Here is a 16144-nt window from a genome sequence, read left to right as displayed (position 1 = left end):
AAGAACATAGACCTAGATTATCTTTAAGATCCCTTCCAATCCAAACCATTATATGATTCTATGACTATGATTTTTTAATTTTCGTTTTTAAACACTGATTCTATTTGGGAAGTGTAGTGCAATGTAATTGCTACTTGCTTTATCAGTCCTGTAATTGAGATCACCGTCTTTTCTAGTAATAAAGCAGTAGCTCTTACTCTAAAAGTATGTTTGTCTGTTTTCTGTATTATTAATTCCAGGAAATTATATACATTTTTTATAATTTGCTGGTTTTCTATTACACAAAATTTTGTCTTTCTCTACATTCTTTCTGTACTCAGAGAGAAGGTACCTCTCGCAGAACAGTGCAGACGTTTCTGGCTAAATGGGTTGCAAGGAGGAAATACATCTGTCGTATTTCCATTTTTATTGCAAAAGGAATCTATTAATCAGTATTTTTATTGATTTATAAAATAGAGTGAAGTTCCACAGTGAAGGACTGCTTTTCCCATTGTCTCTCTTGTTTTAATCTAAAAATTGTTTCTCTGTTCTAATTTTCTTTTATATTGCAGGGAAAAATCTTACCTTCTATTTAATTTGCCCTTTTTGTCTGCGTTCAAAGGGAGAGAATTTAATAAATTTTAGAACCAAATCATACAGATGGATTTGAGTAATCCTAAGGGAAAATTTGCCAAGTTGATTGTATTAATGTGACTATCACAAATAGCTATGAGTTTCCAGACGTTTAATTAGTGCCTCTAGCAGCATACTCTTTTCAGCTCTAGGCATAGTCTTCTGATCTGCAAAGTGGCTGTAGCAGCTCCACCGCCATGGATGGGGCTCAGCTTCAGCGTCTCTCTTTCTTACCTGGGCTCTACCATACCAGTCCAGATAATCTGGTTTCTTTTCAGAAACACAGCCATCTTGGGAGCAAGGCAACCCACACATGTATAAATCTGCACATGGCGATACCTGGTAGGCTGGAGAACACAGCACATAAAGTTCTTCAGTTAGAGAATCAACATGTACAGATGCATTTTAATCACCCTGCTGTTTAACTTACCGCAGACACACATGATTTTGTTTCCTTTACCCTGGGCAGCACTATGTTTATCACAACTAATGCTTACTTTCACTCTTTGGCTCAAAATGTCAGCTAGTTCATGAGAATATCTTCTGTGCTGTCTTCTCAAGAGCAAGAGAGGACCTGCAGAAAGGTGGGATTTTTTTTAGCTCAGTGGTATTCCTACGTATTAACCGAACACTTGCTGCTCCCTGTCACATCTCCAAAGCAGCTGCTTGCACACGTTGTCTCTTCCTGATAGAGGAAACCACAGAAAGGACTAGGCCACGCACCTTGCAGAAAGACCTTCACCCCTGCTGCTGTGGTAGAAAACAATGCAAAATAAAGCACAGAAAATCAAATAATGTATACATTTCATGAAAACACTATGATCATTTTGCATTTTCTCCATGTAGCTATACGCATTTGAAACTACCTGGATTTACACAGTGCTAGTGGCTTCAGTAGCACGTCGTTTGGTTATGTGTGGGGCTTTTGCATGTGACTAAGGGTCACGTGTACACAGAAAGTGAAAAAAGAAACTGATGGGGAAAATTAGTGCAAATGGTGCTTAGACATTTGGGATCTCTAAGGTTGAGGGTGGGAAGCGCCCAGGCTAAGATCTAAATTCCCAGTGTGACACACACACGGGTCACAGTATTCATAAATTCAGAGTCTGATTTGACAGAAAATAAAATACAGGAATGTGAACGTACAAAGAATTTCCTCAGATAAGACCCATATGCCCAGGAATTCCTGTGACAAAGGGACCTCCCAGAACTGGGAAATGATGCAATTACATTTTAAAGAGACTTACAGCAAGGATGACTGACTAAAGGTAGAAGTTTCTGAGACCATTAGGAAAAAAGGAGTAGTGTGAAAGGGAGTATGTGCGTGAGAGAGAGAGGTTCAATTTCTCATGAATAAAGTGAGGATTACACCTGTCCTTTAGTTCTGTAGTGAGTGAAGTCAAGGTCCCTGGTGCTGGACTCAGGCCTGCTTGCTTTCCATATGTGCTGCTTTTGGCTGGGATAGAGTAAATTTTCTTCATAGTAGCTAGTAGAATGCTATGTTTTGGATTTGTGCTGAAAACAGTGTTGATAACACAGGAATTTTTTGTAATTGCTGAGCAGAGCTCAGTACCCCAACTAACCAAAAGGATATTCCATACCATATGACATCACGCTCAACATATAAAGCTGGGAAAAGAAGAAAGAAGAGGGGAGGATGTTTGGAGTGATGGTGTTTGTCTTCCCAAGTCACCATTACACATGGTGGAGCCCTGATTTCCTGGAGATGGCTGAATATCTTTTCACCAATGGGAATCAGTGAACGAATTCCTTATGTTGCTTGCACACATTGTTTTTGCTTTATTTATTAAACTGTCTTTATCTCAGTCCATAAATTTTCTCACTTTAACCCTTCTGATTCTCTCCCTCATCTCACTGGAGGGAAATGGGTGAGCGGCCAAGTGGTGCTTAGTTTCCCACTGGGGTTAAACCGTGACAGTCCTTTTTGGTGCTCAATGTGGGGCTCAAAGGGTTCAAGATAATGACAAGTTTGATTGGAATGTGCTAGATCAAATTTATAGCTGTTATTGCTGTTTGGCTATTAATGGGTAGGCTCCTGTTGTTGCCATGGGACTTGCCTTACTGTATGTTAGAGTCTGGTGCTCGTTAGTGGCTGCTTTTTGCTTTCGCTGCTTGTGGTACTGATGTACTGCTTATCATCTTACTCTGCTGTTCCTGGGAATGTTTTGATAGCGGCAATGGGGATGTGTCTGGGCTGGCAGATGGCCAGGGCATTGCTGCTGTTTCTGTGTGGCTGTACTGGACAGGCTGGAACTCCAGTGTGAACTTGAGTCAAAGGGACCGTGACCTGTGGATGAGTTCTCACAGGAACAGGACATCTTGAAGCATCTGTGGTCATGGCTCAGATCACATCAAAGCAGGTACATCTCAAAGTGTCTGTGGCCATGGTTATGTCTGTGCTGCAACAGGTGTGCCTTTGAAGGGATTGTCGCCCCAGGATAAAACCACACTGGAGAAGGTACACCTTGAAGTGTCAGTGGCTGTGCCTGAAGTCATGCTGGAGCACCTCAAAGTGTGGCCATGAATAAGCCCATGACAGAGCAGGTACACCCCTGGAAGGACTGCAGCCATGGATAAAGCCGTGTTGAAGCACATTTACTACTGAAGAGACTGTGGCTGTGGGTAAGGCCACGCTGGAGCAGGTCTATCTCTGAAGGCATTGTGGCCCATGGAGAAGACCACGCTGGAACAGGAGTACCTTAAAGCAGCTGTGGCTGTGGATAAGTCTATGCTGCACTAGGTATAGCCCTGGAGAGACTATGCGTCACAGATAAGGCTTCACTTAGAGCAGGCACAACCCTAAGAGTTTGCAGTCTGTGGATAAGCCCAAGCCAGAGCAGGGGCAAGTGAAAGAGTTCATTGCAATGTTAAACCCTATGGTCTGGTCCAATGGGACCAGGGGTGGAAATCATAATGGAAGTACCTTTAAATTGTTGTAACCCATGATTTGAGTTGCATGTTATAGGAATTACTCTAGCAGGAAACACCTGAACCAGTGGAAGACAAGTCTTAGAAGATGCAGTGCAAGCGCAGAAGCAACCCGTCCTGAACTGGACAGATATTTTTATTCTTTTCTTCTGTCTTTCTCTCTCTCTCTCCACTCTGGCCCCTTTTGCTGTGTGTGAACTCTGTATTTATGTGAAAAAAACTTACCTTGATTCATGTGGTGTCTTGTCAGATTCACCTGTGGTAACAAAAAGAGACTTTTAAATTTCAGACTGTTTGGAACAGTACCAGCAGAGAATAAAAGCCTATCCTGAGTTTAGTCAGGAGGGCGGCATATGGCTTTTTCATCCAGAAACAGAAGGAAGTTTCCAGAAAGCCAGTATCTTGGAAATCCTTTCCAGAACAGGATTATCAAGAGCTATGAGCTCTTCACAGCTCTCTCTAGGTGCTGGCCATTGTCCACAGAAGGAGGCTAAAATATCATGCCAGGAAGGAGAATTGCATGATCGTGCATTCCCATTCCGGGTCCATCATAGGTATTGCTGCTCCTTGAGCTAGCACAGGAAGCCTCAAATTAATTCAGAAACATTTGAGATTGACTGCTGGTTCAAGCCCTCTACTCTTCTTTATTGCTAACAGCTGCTGCCTGAGTGTGCCCTTGAGCATGGCTGGGCAAAACCTTACTGTTTAACCCTTGCAGCTTCAGATCTGACCTTCAGTTTCAGCCAGCATGGCTGTGAGTCAGTAGATTGGGTGCAAGCTGGGAACTCTTGTGGTTTCGTTGTTGTTGTTTTCCCTTTGGATGTACACCAGGACTTAGAGCTCTCTTCTGTTGGTTTTTTTCTAGTTTGTCAAGTTGTCCAATTCCAATGTAGAAACAAGGGCAAATTTAATATAACTACAGCAAACGGTAATGAGTAGAACAGCCTGTTGAAGAGAAAGGTGTGTTCTTGTTGAATTACTCAAAAGATACAGGCCTTTAGTAAGAATGGGGTGATGCTGGGGAGGAGATTGTTATAGGTCTGTTCCTCACAGGTATGACAGAAAGGAATTAGGGTTATGGAATAGAGTGTATGAACCTATTCTATGAGTCTCAGCAAGGTGAATGGCTCTGCTAACATACAACAACAGGTACAGCTGATGGCCATCAGCCCAGAGGAGCTTATTTTCAGTGCAAAAGTTTCAGAGTACTCCATGTTAGGTGAGGAAAGCTTTGGATGAAATAATCCTTGAGATAAAGGAGGCTGTCAGTGGAGAAGGGAGATCTGAAGCTCATTGTTGTGTCATTTGAAGCAAAGCAATGTGCCCTTGCTGCAAACAAGGATGGTGGTATGCTGGGCTGCATTAGTGAGTAATGGGTGTCTGGTGACAGGAATAGTAGCCGCTCTCGACCTATATAACAATTATAGCAGCAGTTCCTGTTCTGCCTAACAGCTCCTGGGAAAGAGAGACCTTAAGTGGGTGCAAGGACACGGGAACCTGCAGTAGGCGGGGGAGTATTCACAGCAGTGGATAATTTAAAATCTTCCTGCTGTGATATCTATAACTAGCCTTGAAATAGATTACCCATCTGGGGATACATGATTAACTAATGAGAATCATGAGATGCTTGAGACTATATAACTATCTAGTTTGGTTTGAATTAAGATAAGAAGTCTTTGTGAAGTCTGGAGATGATTAAGCAGAAGATACAGCTGTCTCAGACTTTAGCCCTACAGGAGTGGCCAAGGAGACAGAGAGTTCCTGAACCCTATGACTGAAACCAGAGCTGACTTTCCTCTCAAGAGACAGCAAGACAAGTGACCCTAGAACAATTCTTCCAGCTGTTCCCAAGGGTAATCTGGAAATGAGATTGTTACAACTGGATTCTGGGCCAAGAGATGGCAGCAGTACTGGTAGAAATTCAGCTGAAAGCGTACCTAGGCAGCAGACCACCGGAAGACGCCAGACTCAAAGGTGTTTCACTTGTAGGAAAGTGGATTTACACATTGAGACCTTCTCATCTTTTTTTTTTTTTTTTTTTTCACTGCAGCTAAGCTGAACCATCTCTTTCCCATATGGTGGTTGGAAGCAAGTTCAGAGATACCTTCTCATCAGGAAGGGCAAGATTCACTGGCAGAAAAGGAAGAGTCCATAGTTTACTTTTACCTTTGGTAAAGAGAGACAGAAGTTTCGAAGCTATCCCTGCCACAACCTGGTCATGCTTTTGTTCCTACCTCAGAAACCAGAGGAGGAGTAGTGAGCCTGCAGGGTGATGTGGCCCAGCATAGCAGGAGGAATTTAGGCTCTTCAGTCAATGAAATCCAGGCAGGTGTTTCTTCAAGAGCAACTTAATCTTGGGGCTCTGTGAGAACAAGAACTCGTAGCTGTGGACAGAGGCCTGAGAGAGAAAATCCTGAGGCAGACTGAGAGGTGTTGAGGCAGGGAATTTGTGCATGGGCAACTGTGTGCAAATAAAACTTGAGAGAGCAGCCTGTTTTTGGACATACAGAATTATTTTGACTCTGTCAAAAGTGACAGTTCGTGAACTCTAAACCCACTTGTGGGTTATGTTTCTTTTCAACTACTAAATACCCTTTCTGAATGGGTCAAGATGGAAAAAGAAGAAAGGTCATATTTCTTCGATGAAACCCTGGAAAGCTTGTGAAGTGTGCTGTGGCCAGGTGTTTCCATCACATTGGGACATTAGTGCTTCAGATGTTATTGACAAAAGCAAACCTGAAAGTGTGTAATTGCTTTTGTCAGCTTTATTTAATACCACGAGGAGAAACTCCTGGTTTCTGAAGATTCGTATCCTACTTGTATGTTGCAGCATAATTTTAAATAACTGCAAGATACTCACTGTTAAACAACGTTGCTTGTCCAAGCATAGAAGATGAAGTGTATGCTTCAATTCTATTTGAGGGGAGCAAAAGAAGCCTCTGGGATATATGTAATAGGGTACACAGCCCTTTAAAAATCCAGGAAAATATCTGGAATTGCTGGATAACATAAATAGGCGCAACTGATAATAGACAGTGCAGAGAATATAGATGGCTAAATACTTACTTTACAAGTTTCAATCATCCATTTAGGATAGAAAAAAAAGTTTTCAACAAGAAGTCAGTCTTGTGTACAGGCACAAGTTCAATGTCTCATGTTCGGGCAAGGACTCCTGTATTTATCTTCTAGCTATTCTGGTCTTGATTCTGTATTCTGTTTCTCAGAAAGGATATCATTCTCTCTGAGCTGTACCAGAAGCTTTTCTTGCTTCTGGGTACTCACCCTTGTATTTTTTCTACTTGTGTTGGAATTTAGAACTGAAGATGATTTCTCCCCTGCCTAAGAAAGATTCACTTAGCTGGGTGATGCATAAGGTATTAGCTTTTGGGCTAGGAGAAGGCTCAGATTCAGTAACTGTGTATATCTTTTCCCTTTGGTGTCGATGTGAAGTGAAGGGCAGTTCAGTATGCTTTTCCTGGCTCTACGAAGTCAGGTCTTTTCATATTCCTGCTTTGTTACCTATGGGACAAGGACGATCAGAGAAAGCAAGGCAGAAAGAGTGCTGCTGGTTATGGGCTCTTGTCTGCAGCCTTTGACTGCGACCAGTGAGTGTTACTCTTGTGCGGGACTCTCTGTGATTCAACTGCAAAATAACCTTCCCAGACTGTAAGACCCACACAGACCCTCCATCTGGTTCGAAGAGTTTGACAGGGTTATTTGTGTGAGAAGCTGATTTTAATTGCATAATAATTTGAACATGGGCATAGTGATTCCTATATCACTGGATCATTAACTGAATGCAACGACAAATTAATATAAATTGGCTATGAATACATGCAGGCTAGAAATTAGGAGTAACCTAAATTAGGTTTGAAACAGCCCAGCATTATACTGTTCTCAAGTTCATTCTGACTTTCCCCCAAATGTCTCAAAGGTTAAGTATAAACTTAATCTTGGCTCTACTGCTTAACACTAGGGTCTTTTGCACTTTTTTGCCTCAGGAGTCATCTCAGCCATTCTCCCTCCCTGGCAGCAGCTTTCAGCTTCAAGGTTTGCACTATTCAGTAAAATGTCTAGCTGTTTGGTCTCTATCCCTTCTCTTCATTTAGCTGAACCCCTAGACTAATCACACTTGCAATACTTGCTAACCTCAGATGAGGATGTCAGTACCATAGCCTTGTTTCTGCTGTCACCTTCTTTCATCCTAGCTATGTTGGTCTTGGAAGACTTAACCTTTTTTTACTTCCAGTGGCACAATTCCTAATCCTAGCTTTACTTAATTCTAGCTAGAATTTTGGCTAGAACGTCTCTCTAATTATAGTCTCCTGACTGCTCCCTAGTCTGCATTAATGATGTGCAGGAAGTTTAGCTTTCCTCTTGATGTTCCAAACACAAATCCTAGCCACAATCCTGACCAGAATCTGAATATCCTAATTCTGTAATTTTTATATCCTAATTCTGCAGTTCTCGGAAGAATCTTGCGTACGGCATTTACATTACCCTCTTTCTATCTAGGTTATCCCCGAAGGTTGCAGCAGGTTCCTTGAAGTACAACTACTATAATCAGATGGACTGATCTATCCCAGAGTTAGTTGTCCCTATTGCTGCCGTAAGTCATCTTATCTCTGTGTGCTGTGAATGATTCACTAGGAAATTTAATTCTTCTGTTCCAACCTTATAAAAGCCTCACCTCGCAGACTAACAATCTCATGGTTTGTCGGCTGGGATTAAGGCAAAACCTATCAATATGCCATTCACATCTTCTCTATTCACTGATGTGTGTATCCCACAAACAAATAAAAGATCTCCAGTTCTTCCTGTCCCAAACCATGACTAATTTTTTGCTTAAAGCCATAGTCCAGCAAACGTGGTCTGCCTTAAAAATGACCAAAAATCATTACTTTTTACTAGCTCTGATCCTTATACTACTTCTGTGGGCAATGTAGCGTACTACAACAAATAGTCAACGTTAAAGCTAGTTTTCCAGACTCTTCTGTCTCAAGACCTGGATAGCCCTACCCGTATACTTACCTAAGCATTCCTACCTGCCCCAGGATCAATTGTTAAGTCAAAATCTCTATGACCGCAGGTCCTGCATTATCCATTGCTAGTGTTCCAAAATTTTTCAGTAAATCTCTCTTCACACTCTATTTTCCTCTTATTTCTTTCCCACAGCCTTAACCTCCCTCTACAAAATCCAAACAGGTTCTTCTCTTTTGTGTTAGTGTGTTGTGTCTTCTAAATGTGTAACCTTGAAGAAATCAACAAATGCATAAATAAGGATCGTCCTGTTGCACAGTGTACATGGAGTTCAAACAAAATTTTGACCTGATTGTTAACTGAAAGCTCTTTCAAAAAACTAAGCTGCTATCAGATGAAATGGAAATTACTCTTTGGGAGAGGCTAAAAGATTATGAAGTCAAAAATAGGAATACTCAATTTTCCAAAAGGAGAAAGGTCACTGATAAAGTGTTATCAAATAGATCTGTACTGTTTAACATAGCCATAAATAATCTGGCAAAAAGGAATGACTAGTGAGGTAATTTAGTCTGATGTTGATAAAGAATTATTTAAGGTAGTTATAGCCATGAAGGTATAGGGAGAAGGAAAATGGATACTGGCTTTTCTGGCAGCCCTGAAGGAGGAATGACAGGGCAAGGATACAATGCTATATGGGAACCTAGTGGGATAATGAAGAAGGATCAACAAAAAAGGAAACAAGGCGATATGTGAAACATTTAGCGCTTGGTAGATCAGCTCTGATTAGGGTAGGTGAAGGGAAACCATTTGAAAAACACAGGACCGTGAACAAAGGAAAGTGAGTAGCAAAAGTAAACCTACAGAATATAGGAGAAGGAAAATGGTGTAGGAGGAGACCTATCAAGTGACTTAGAATAAGGTTTTGTGGTGGAAACAATAACAGGAGGCACAAGTGTGAGAAGAGAGGGCCACAAGCATTATGCAGCATGTAGATGTGAGGCAGTGCTGTTCGTCTTCAGAGCTATGGATCAGTCCCCAGACCTCTCTTCTCCACAGCAATGAGGCTTCACCTTTGTGTATATATTTACCTGTGCACATGTTGTGGTTTAGCCCAGCTGGCAGCTAAGCCACCACACAGCTGCTCACTCATTCCTCGGTGGGGTGGGGAAGAGAAAAATGTAACAGAAGGCCTGAGGGTTGAGATGAGAACAGGGAGAGATCACCTGGCCACTATGGCCCTGAGCAAAAGAGAGTGGGCTTGAGGACAAATCAATTTAATTCATTAACAGTTCATTCAGAGATGATAACAAGAAACAAAGCCAGATCTTAAAACACCATTCTTCCACCCCTCCCTTCTTCCTGGCTCTACCTCCTCCCCACAGCAGTGCAGGAGGAGGGGGAATGGAAATTGTAGGTCAGTTCGTCACATGCTGTTTCTGCCACCCTTTCCTTGGAGGAGAAGGACTCCTTACACTCCTGCCCTGCTCCAATGTGGGACCCTCCTCAAAGACTACAGACCTCCAAGAACTTCTCCAACATGAGTCCTTCCCACAGGATGCAATCCTTACCCATCAGACTGCTCCAGCATAAGCTTTTCCCATGGAGTCATGGCTTCTTAAGGCAGAGGCATTCAGGCACTCTGGCATGGAGGCCCTTCCCATAGACTACAGATGCATCTCTGCTTCACCGTCAGTCTCCAGAAGCATGGGGAGTCCTCCCCACAGAGACAGTCCTCTATGAACTCCTTTGGGCACAGGCATCTCTGCTCCAGCGTGGGCTTCTCCACGGGCTGCAGGTGGGTCTCTGCCCCACTGAGTCTGTCATGGCTGCAGGGGGCTGCTGCCATCTCACCATGGGCTGAGGGCAATCCCCACTCGGGCACAGCTCCTCCCACTCCATCTGCACTGACCTGGTGTCTGCATAGTTTTTTCTCTCACCTCTCAGTCCTCTATTCACTGCAGCCACACCCAGCCCAACCAGCCCACCGAACCTCAGCAGTCCCAGCAGGACGAACTCCACCCAGTGAGTGTCCTGGGATCAGGTACTTTGGAGCTCTCCAAGCAGTGCAGCTGCAGCTGTCTCCAGTCAAGTGGTGGTGGCCCAGCATGGGCAGCATGCCAGCACCCTGCCTCCCTCCTCTCCTTGCTGCGGGTCCTGCCTGGCTTGGGTTCTTTTGTCCGCTCCTCAAGAGGTGCTGATCGGCTCAGAATCAGCCCATCCCCCAGAAGGGAGGGGGGTCTGACTTGGCCAGAGATCGGTCCAACCAGTTTTGGAGCCTGGGAAGCTTCTCGCAGCTCCTTACAGGGGCCATCTCTGCAGCCCCTCCCTCTGCTACCAAAACCCCAACACATAAACCCAGCACAGCACACAACTTTCAGCTTCTACAAAAGAGAGATGTATATGTACTTTTTTTTTTTTTTAAATAAGGGAAGGTGCGTCTTCTCTATAGGGTGAAGGAAGGGGGAAATGCAACTGTTACATGAAGAGGAAGAAAGGACCAGTCCAACTGAGGCACTCACGTCACAGTGACCTGGACAGAATGCTAGGACAGGGGGCATATGGCCTCTGACTAGACCTGGGGTGGACAGGAGAGACTGTAATAGTTTAAGAGTAAGAGTTGGGATTAAGTTTAGGGATACCAGAGTCTGAAGGGCTTGATTTGTTGGTGGATTCTGGGAGCTTTGCAGGGTTAAGATGGAGTCATGCTGTGGTGAGGCAGAGTTAGCTTTGGGATGTTGTATTAAGGTTAAGGTTAGGTTTGGTATGGGGACAATATGGCATAAAAACTCAGGTCTACTGAAATACTGAGATATCCTGAGGGATAGAGGGACAGGTGAGTGAAATTGAATAGGAAAATGAAGTTATTTTCTTTTAGATTTGCATATGTCACTTCAGCTCAATTTACCTGTTTCCTTCAAACCAAATTACCACCATAATTTAAGGCTACTTTCCAATTAACAGTCTCGCTGCATTTAACTAACCATCTGTAAATATAGACACAGAGGTGATATTCAAGCCACCCACACAACACACACTGAATCTCATTACTCTCTGTTCAGTGGAAGCTCTAGGATAATGCTTGTTCTGAAAATAATAAAAAATAAGTATTTCCTGCATCATTTGAGCAAGAGAAAAATGAAGACAAGTTTGAAAGAATGAAATAGAAGGCTTAATAAAATCCACCTGGAGATTGAGAAAGAGCTCTGGTAGCTCACTCCAGGGATGGATTTTACCTGCTTTGCAATGCATAATGGCTTTTCTACCTGTACTTTGCTTCCTCTGAGATAAAGACCTGTGCATTTTTTTTTTCTCTTCCCATGCTGAGTAGTGTATATAGGATGGTTACATTTCATCATACATGAGATTCCACATTGTTGTAATTTGTTTCTGTTGTAGTTTGGGTTTTTAATCACATCCCTTTACCTTTTCTAAATCAATATCTAATCACTTTTCCTTCAGGGGTAAAATTTGCAATTCATTAAGGCTTGCCTGAAAGAAGAGTATGAGTTTTATCTCAATAATGTGCATGCCAAAGTTCACTGAATCATTTAAATCTTTTTCATTGTTTTCCACTTCTCATGTGATGGAAATATCATTTTGGAGTTGACAGAGAGCAAGGTAGCAGGACTAAACCAGAAAACCCATTTATAAAACCCATTTTACAGGGCTTCCTATCTCAACAAAATATTTTCCCATTCTTGAGAAGGTTAATCTTACTGATGTTAACTTAGCAATCACCAACACATGCTTTTATTCATAGGTTGAACCTGTCTTTTTCAGTTCTTGTTTAACAGAGTCTTTCAATATTCTGAAAGGTCATGACTGTTAAAATAGTGATGTTTACCTTTGTCCTCATCTGTTTCCTGTGCATAAAATGATGTCTTCAGCTGTCTAATGGGAGAAAGTCTTTTTTCCTTCTATATGGAGCCAGCCTCTTTTAAGTAGTACACAGGTAAAGGATGGGGGGCAATGGAAACAAGCTGCCTCACGGATAATCTGAATTAGACGATAGGAAAAAAAAAAAAATCACAGTAAAGGCAATCAGGTATTGGCACTGGTTGCCTCAAAAAGTTGTAGAAAATGCTTGAAAATGCTCTGAACTCAATTGGATAAGGCCTTGAGCTACTTTATCTAATGGCAAAGCTTCCCCTGTTGCGTGGTCAGACCAGATGACCTTCTGAGGTCCCTTTCGACTTAAATTAGTATATAATTCTGAAATACTCACCAAGAAATAATCAATATGCTGGTGCTGACTGAGAGCCATCCTCCTCAGGTTATACTGCCACTTCTTTCAGTCAGCAAATGACTAACTGAAAAAACGTGCAACCTTTTTCTAAGTGCAGGGCTGTTACCTGTTGCATGGTAAGGCTGTCTAAGTTGATATTAGTGGTCTCCATCTCCTTAGTCATTACCACTAATGTGCAAATTAATGTTTTTGTCCTATCACATCTATTTTTTGCAACTATGTGGTGAGGGAACTGATAAAGATGGTGATTTTTTCAACCAGATGAATTTAGGCAGTACTGTCGCATATTGGTAGGAACAAACAGGAAAGGTTCAGCCTGAGACTAGTTAAAATCTGAGTCTTTCAGCCTATGAAAATACTGAAGAATTCACTAAAGTCTTCTTGCCATATTTTGCCTCTACTGTTGAAATTGCCTTTTTCACACGGTAAATTTTGATGTAGCAGTGGAAACCAAGTTAGCAACAGAGATGATTCAGATCTTTTTGGCATTTCCTGTAAAATTTAGTTCGGTCTTCTAAAAGACAAGAAAAATAAGGAGACTTGAGACTTTGACTGTGACATTTGAGGTTATTTCACATGTGTTTCCACATACAAAGTTTCAGGGATTAATCCATCGAAACATAAAATTGAATGTGTTGGTATACATTCCCATTTAAATCTAAGAATAATTGGAAAAACGAAGAAGTTAGGCAGAAATAATGTAATAATGAGTTTATCACTCTACTCTTTACATTCTTGAAGTATAAGCTAAAGTAGAAGCAATTATAACCTCTGGGGAGAGGAAATTGAGCACCTGAGGCTCCATTGCGCTTATCTGGTTTTTGTGGTTTGGCAGTGTGGAGAAGCTGTAGAAAGAAAATCTTGTAAGCTGAATCTATCCATTTATTTTTAGTTTTATATGAGACATTTGCTAATGGCAAAATGTCCTTGAGGTTAGGGAGAGTTTTTTTGGCACAGCTGAGTTTCTGCATTCCAATTTTATTATGATTTTCTCTTTGCAATTAATAATAAAGCAGTTTGAGAGGAAACAAAGGAAAGCAAGGAGACGAGAGGGCAAGTTATTAACCCAGTGTTATTTCCCCCCTTATAAGCAACAAATATAGTCTAGGGCACATGAGTATCATTAAGCCTATCCCGTAGACCATCTCCTATTTCTTTCTACTACAGATTTACTTTTATATAACCTCCTTGACTTCAAATGATTTCGAAATGCAAAAGCTTCAGGAAAATGGTATTAGGATGATCAGGGAATGGAGAGACAATCTTTTGAGAACAAGTTAAAAGCAATAGGTTTGTTTAGTCTAGCAAGAAAAGGTCTGATTGCATAGTGGAAACACATCCAGGGTAAGTGCTAGGAAACAAGAATTAGAGGAGAATGGTAGAAAAGGAGCCAGATGTATTCATTTTTCCATGGGTAAATTTAGGTTAGAAACTAGAAGAAGGTTACTAACCTTCAGAAGTGCATAGGCTTTGGATGCATTTACTAAAGGTGAAATAGCTTGACTGAATCCCATTAGAAGACGCTGGCCTTGATTCAAGAGGTCCTTCTAATCCATATTCAGGAGAATTACTGAAGGGTATGGAGAAGTGTGTGACATATCTTATCTCTTTCCAGAATCTTTTGCAGTTTGAAGACGTTTCAGTCTATATGAGAGCTTTTTCCTGCCTTTGATACACTGATGATTATTTGTTTCATGGGGGATGTGATTTAAGCAGTAAAATGCCATTCTCCACAGGTGATGCAAAATGTAAAATTGTACTTTGTTTTGGCAGAAAGCTTTTCAGTATGTTCATTTGCTTAAATCGGTCATTATCTCTAGGCTTAAGATGAATTTCCATTTTTTTCTGAAAATTTTGAATTACTTCAAAGGAATTTTTATTGCATAGAGATAATTCAATTTCTAAGGCTCACTGAGGCTGAGCTTGTATAAGTTTCAAAGCTTATAATTTTTTTATTATCCTCTTTTTCTTCTTGCATTCTTGCCCTTCAGAGGAAAATGTTTTCCATGAATGTACTAGTCGAATGACTTCTTACTATTTTTAAGCTGGTTTTGCATGTATGATATAGCTCTTTGTCTTATAGTAGATTTCTTGTTGTATGGCTTGCTTTCTTTTGATTAATTTCTTTGTCTCCTGGGATTTGTGATCTTTGGGTTGAAAACCTGCCATGAACTTGAGCTTTCATCTGCTTTCTAGTCCTTTATTACGCATATTGATGTATTGTTAGCAGGGACGATAGCTTCCTGTGGAATAGCTGGCAACAGCACTGATTCTGCTGTTATATTTATTTATGAGATATCACAGTAGATGGAATCATCACTTTGTTCACTGAAATCTTTGTAAATTAGGAAGATTCAATCTCTTTCCATGCAGAGAAACTGTGTTATTCCTATTCTGATTCAAAGAGATGTTCAGAAGTAAGTAGGGGTGACTGAACTCAAAAGTTTGGGGAAAAATTAACAGGTGAACTTGGTATGCTTTTTAAAGGATTTCAAGAGTAAATGAAACACATCAGGGCAGATTCTCAGCTGGTGTAAATTAGCATCACTCCACTGAAGTGAGTATAGCAAAAGTATTTAACCAACAGGCAATCCCTCAGGTTATGCATTTCTTTCTTGTTTTGTTGATGATTTCAAAATGAGAGGACTCTAAGTGAATTTTTTGACCAAATTATTCTGTTTGGGATCAGAGCAGGTCATGAATAAAATAAGAATACAGATCAACTCCGAGCTGTTTCCACATGAGTTATACCCTAATCATGGCCTCATGCACTTCCAGAATTCGATTCCCTGCAGCCTCTCTGCTGCTCCTGCCTTACCCTGATCTGGAATTAAATTGTTATCAGAATCACTGTAGCATATATTGTATTACTGTATATAGCAAATAAAAGTTGGAAACTTGGCATATTCAAGACTAGGAATCATCTCATCTACCCTAAAGCACTTTCAGAGAGTAGTTCATGCTGTGAAAGCACCAACATCTCCAAAATGCTCCTGCTAACAGGACTGCAATTTAATATTAATAAATTGATGGAGTATTAAGACAACATATGATGTAACCATTCAGTCTGCAAGTGAGTTAGCTCCTACTAACAGTCCTGATCAGATTTCCTCATGGAGAATCCTATGCTTTGTCAGATGACTGCCTCCTCAGTGTTCAACCCAACGTGGTTTTTGTGGCATACTCTGTTATGTTTGAAACAAAAAATTTTTTTTTTTTAAAAAAGCAAAGTGTGTTTTTCCTCTTTGTTCCCTGAAAAACATTTAAAAAATGGTTCTGCAAACTTCCATTCAAATTTAAATCTCAATGATATGAAGTCTGGCAAAACTGTTCTATTTGCCAAAATAGAGGTGTTTT

Source organism: Tauraco erythrolophus, chromosome 1 (assembly GCF_009769465.1).
Source record: "Tauraco erythrolophus isolate bTauEry1 chromosome 1, bTauEry1.pri, whole genome shotgun sequence".
Classification (NCBI taxonomy): Eukaryota; Metazoa; Chordata; class Aves; order Musophagiformes; family Musophagidae; genus Tauraco; species Tauraco erythrolophus.
This window is presented reverse-complemented; position numbering follows the sequence as displayed.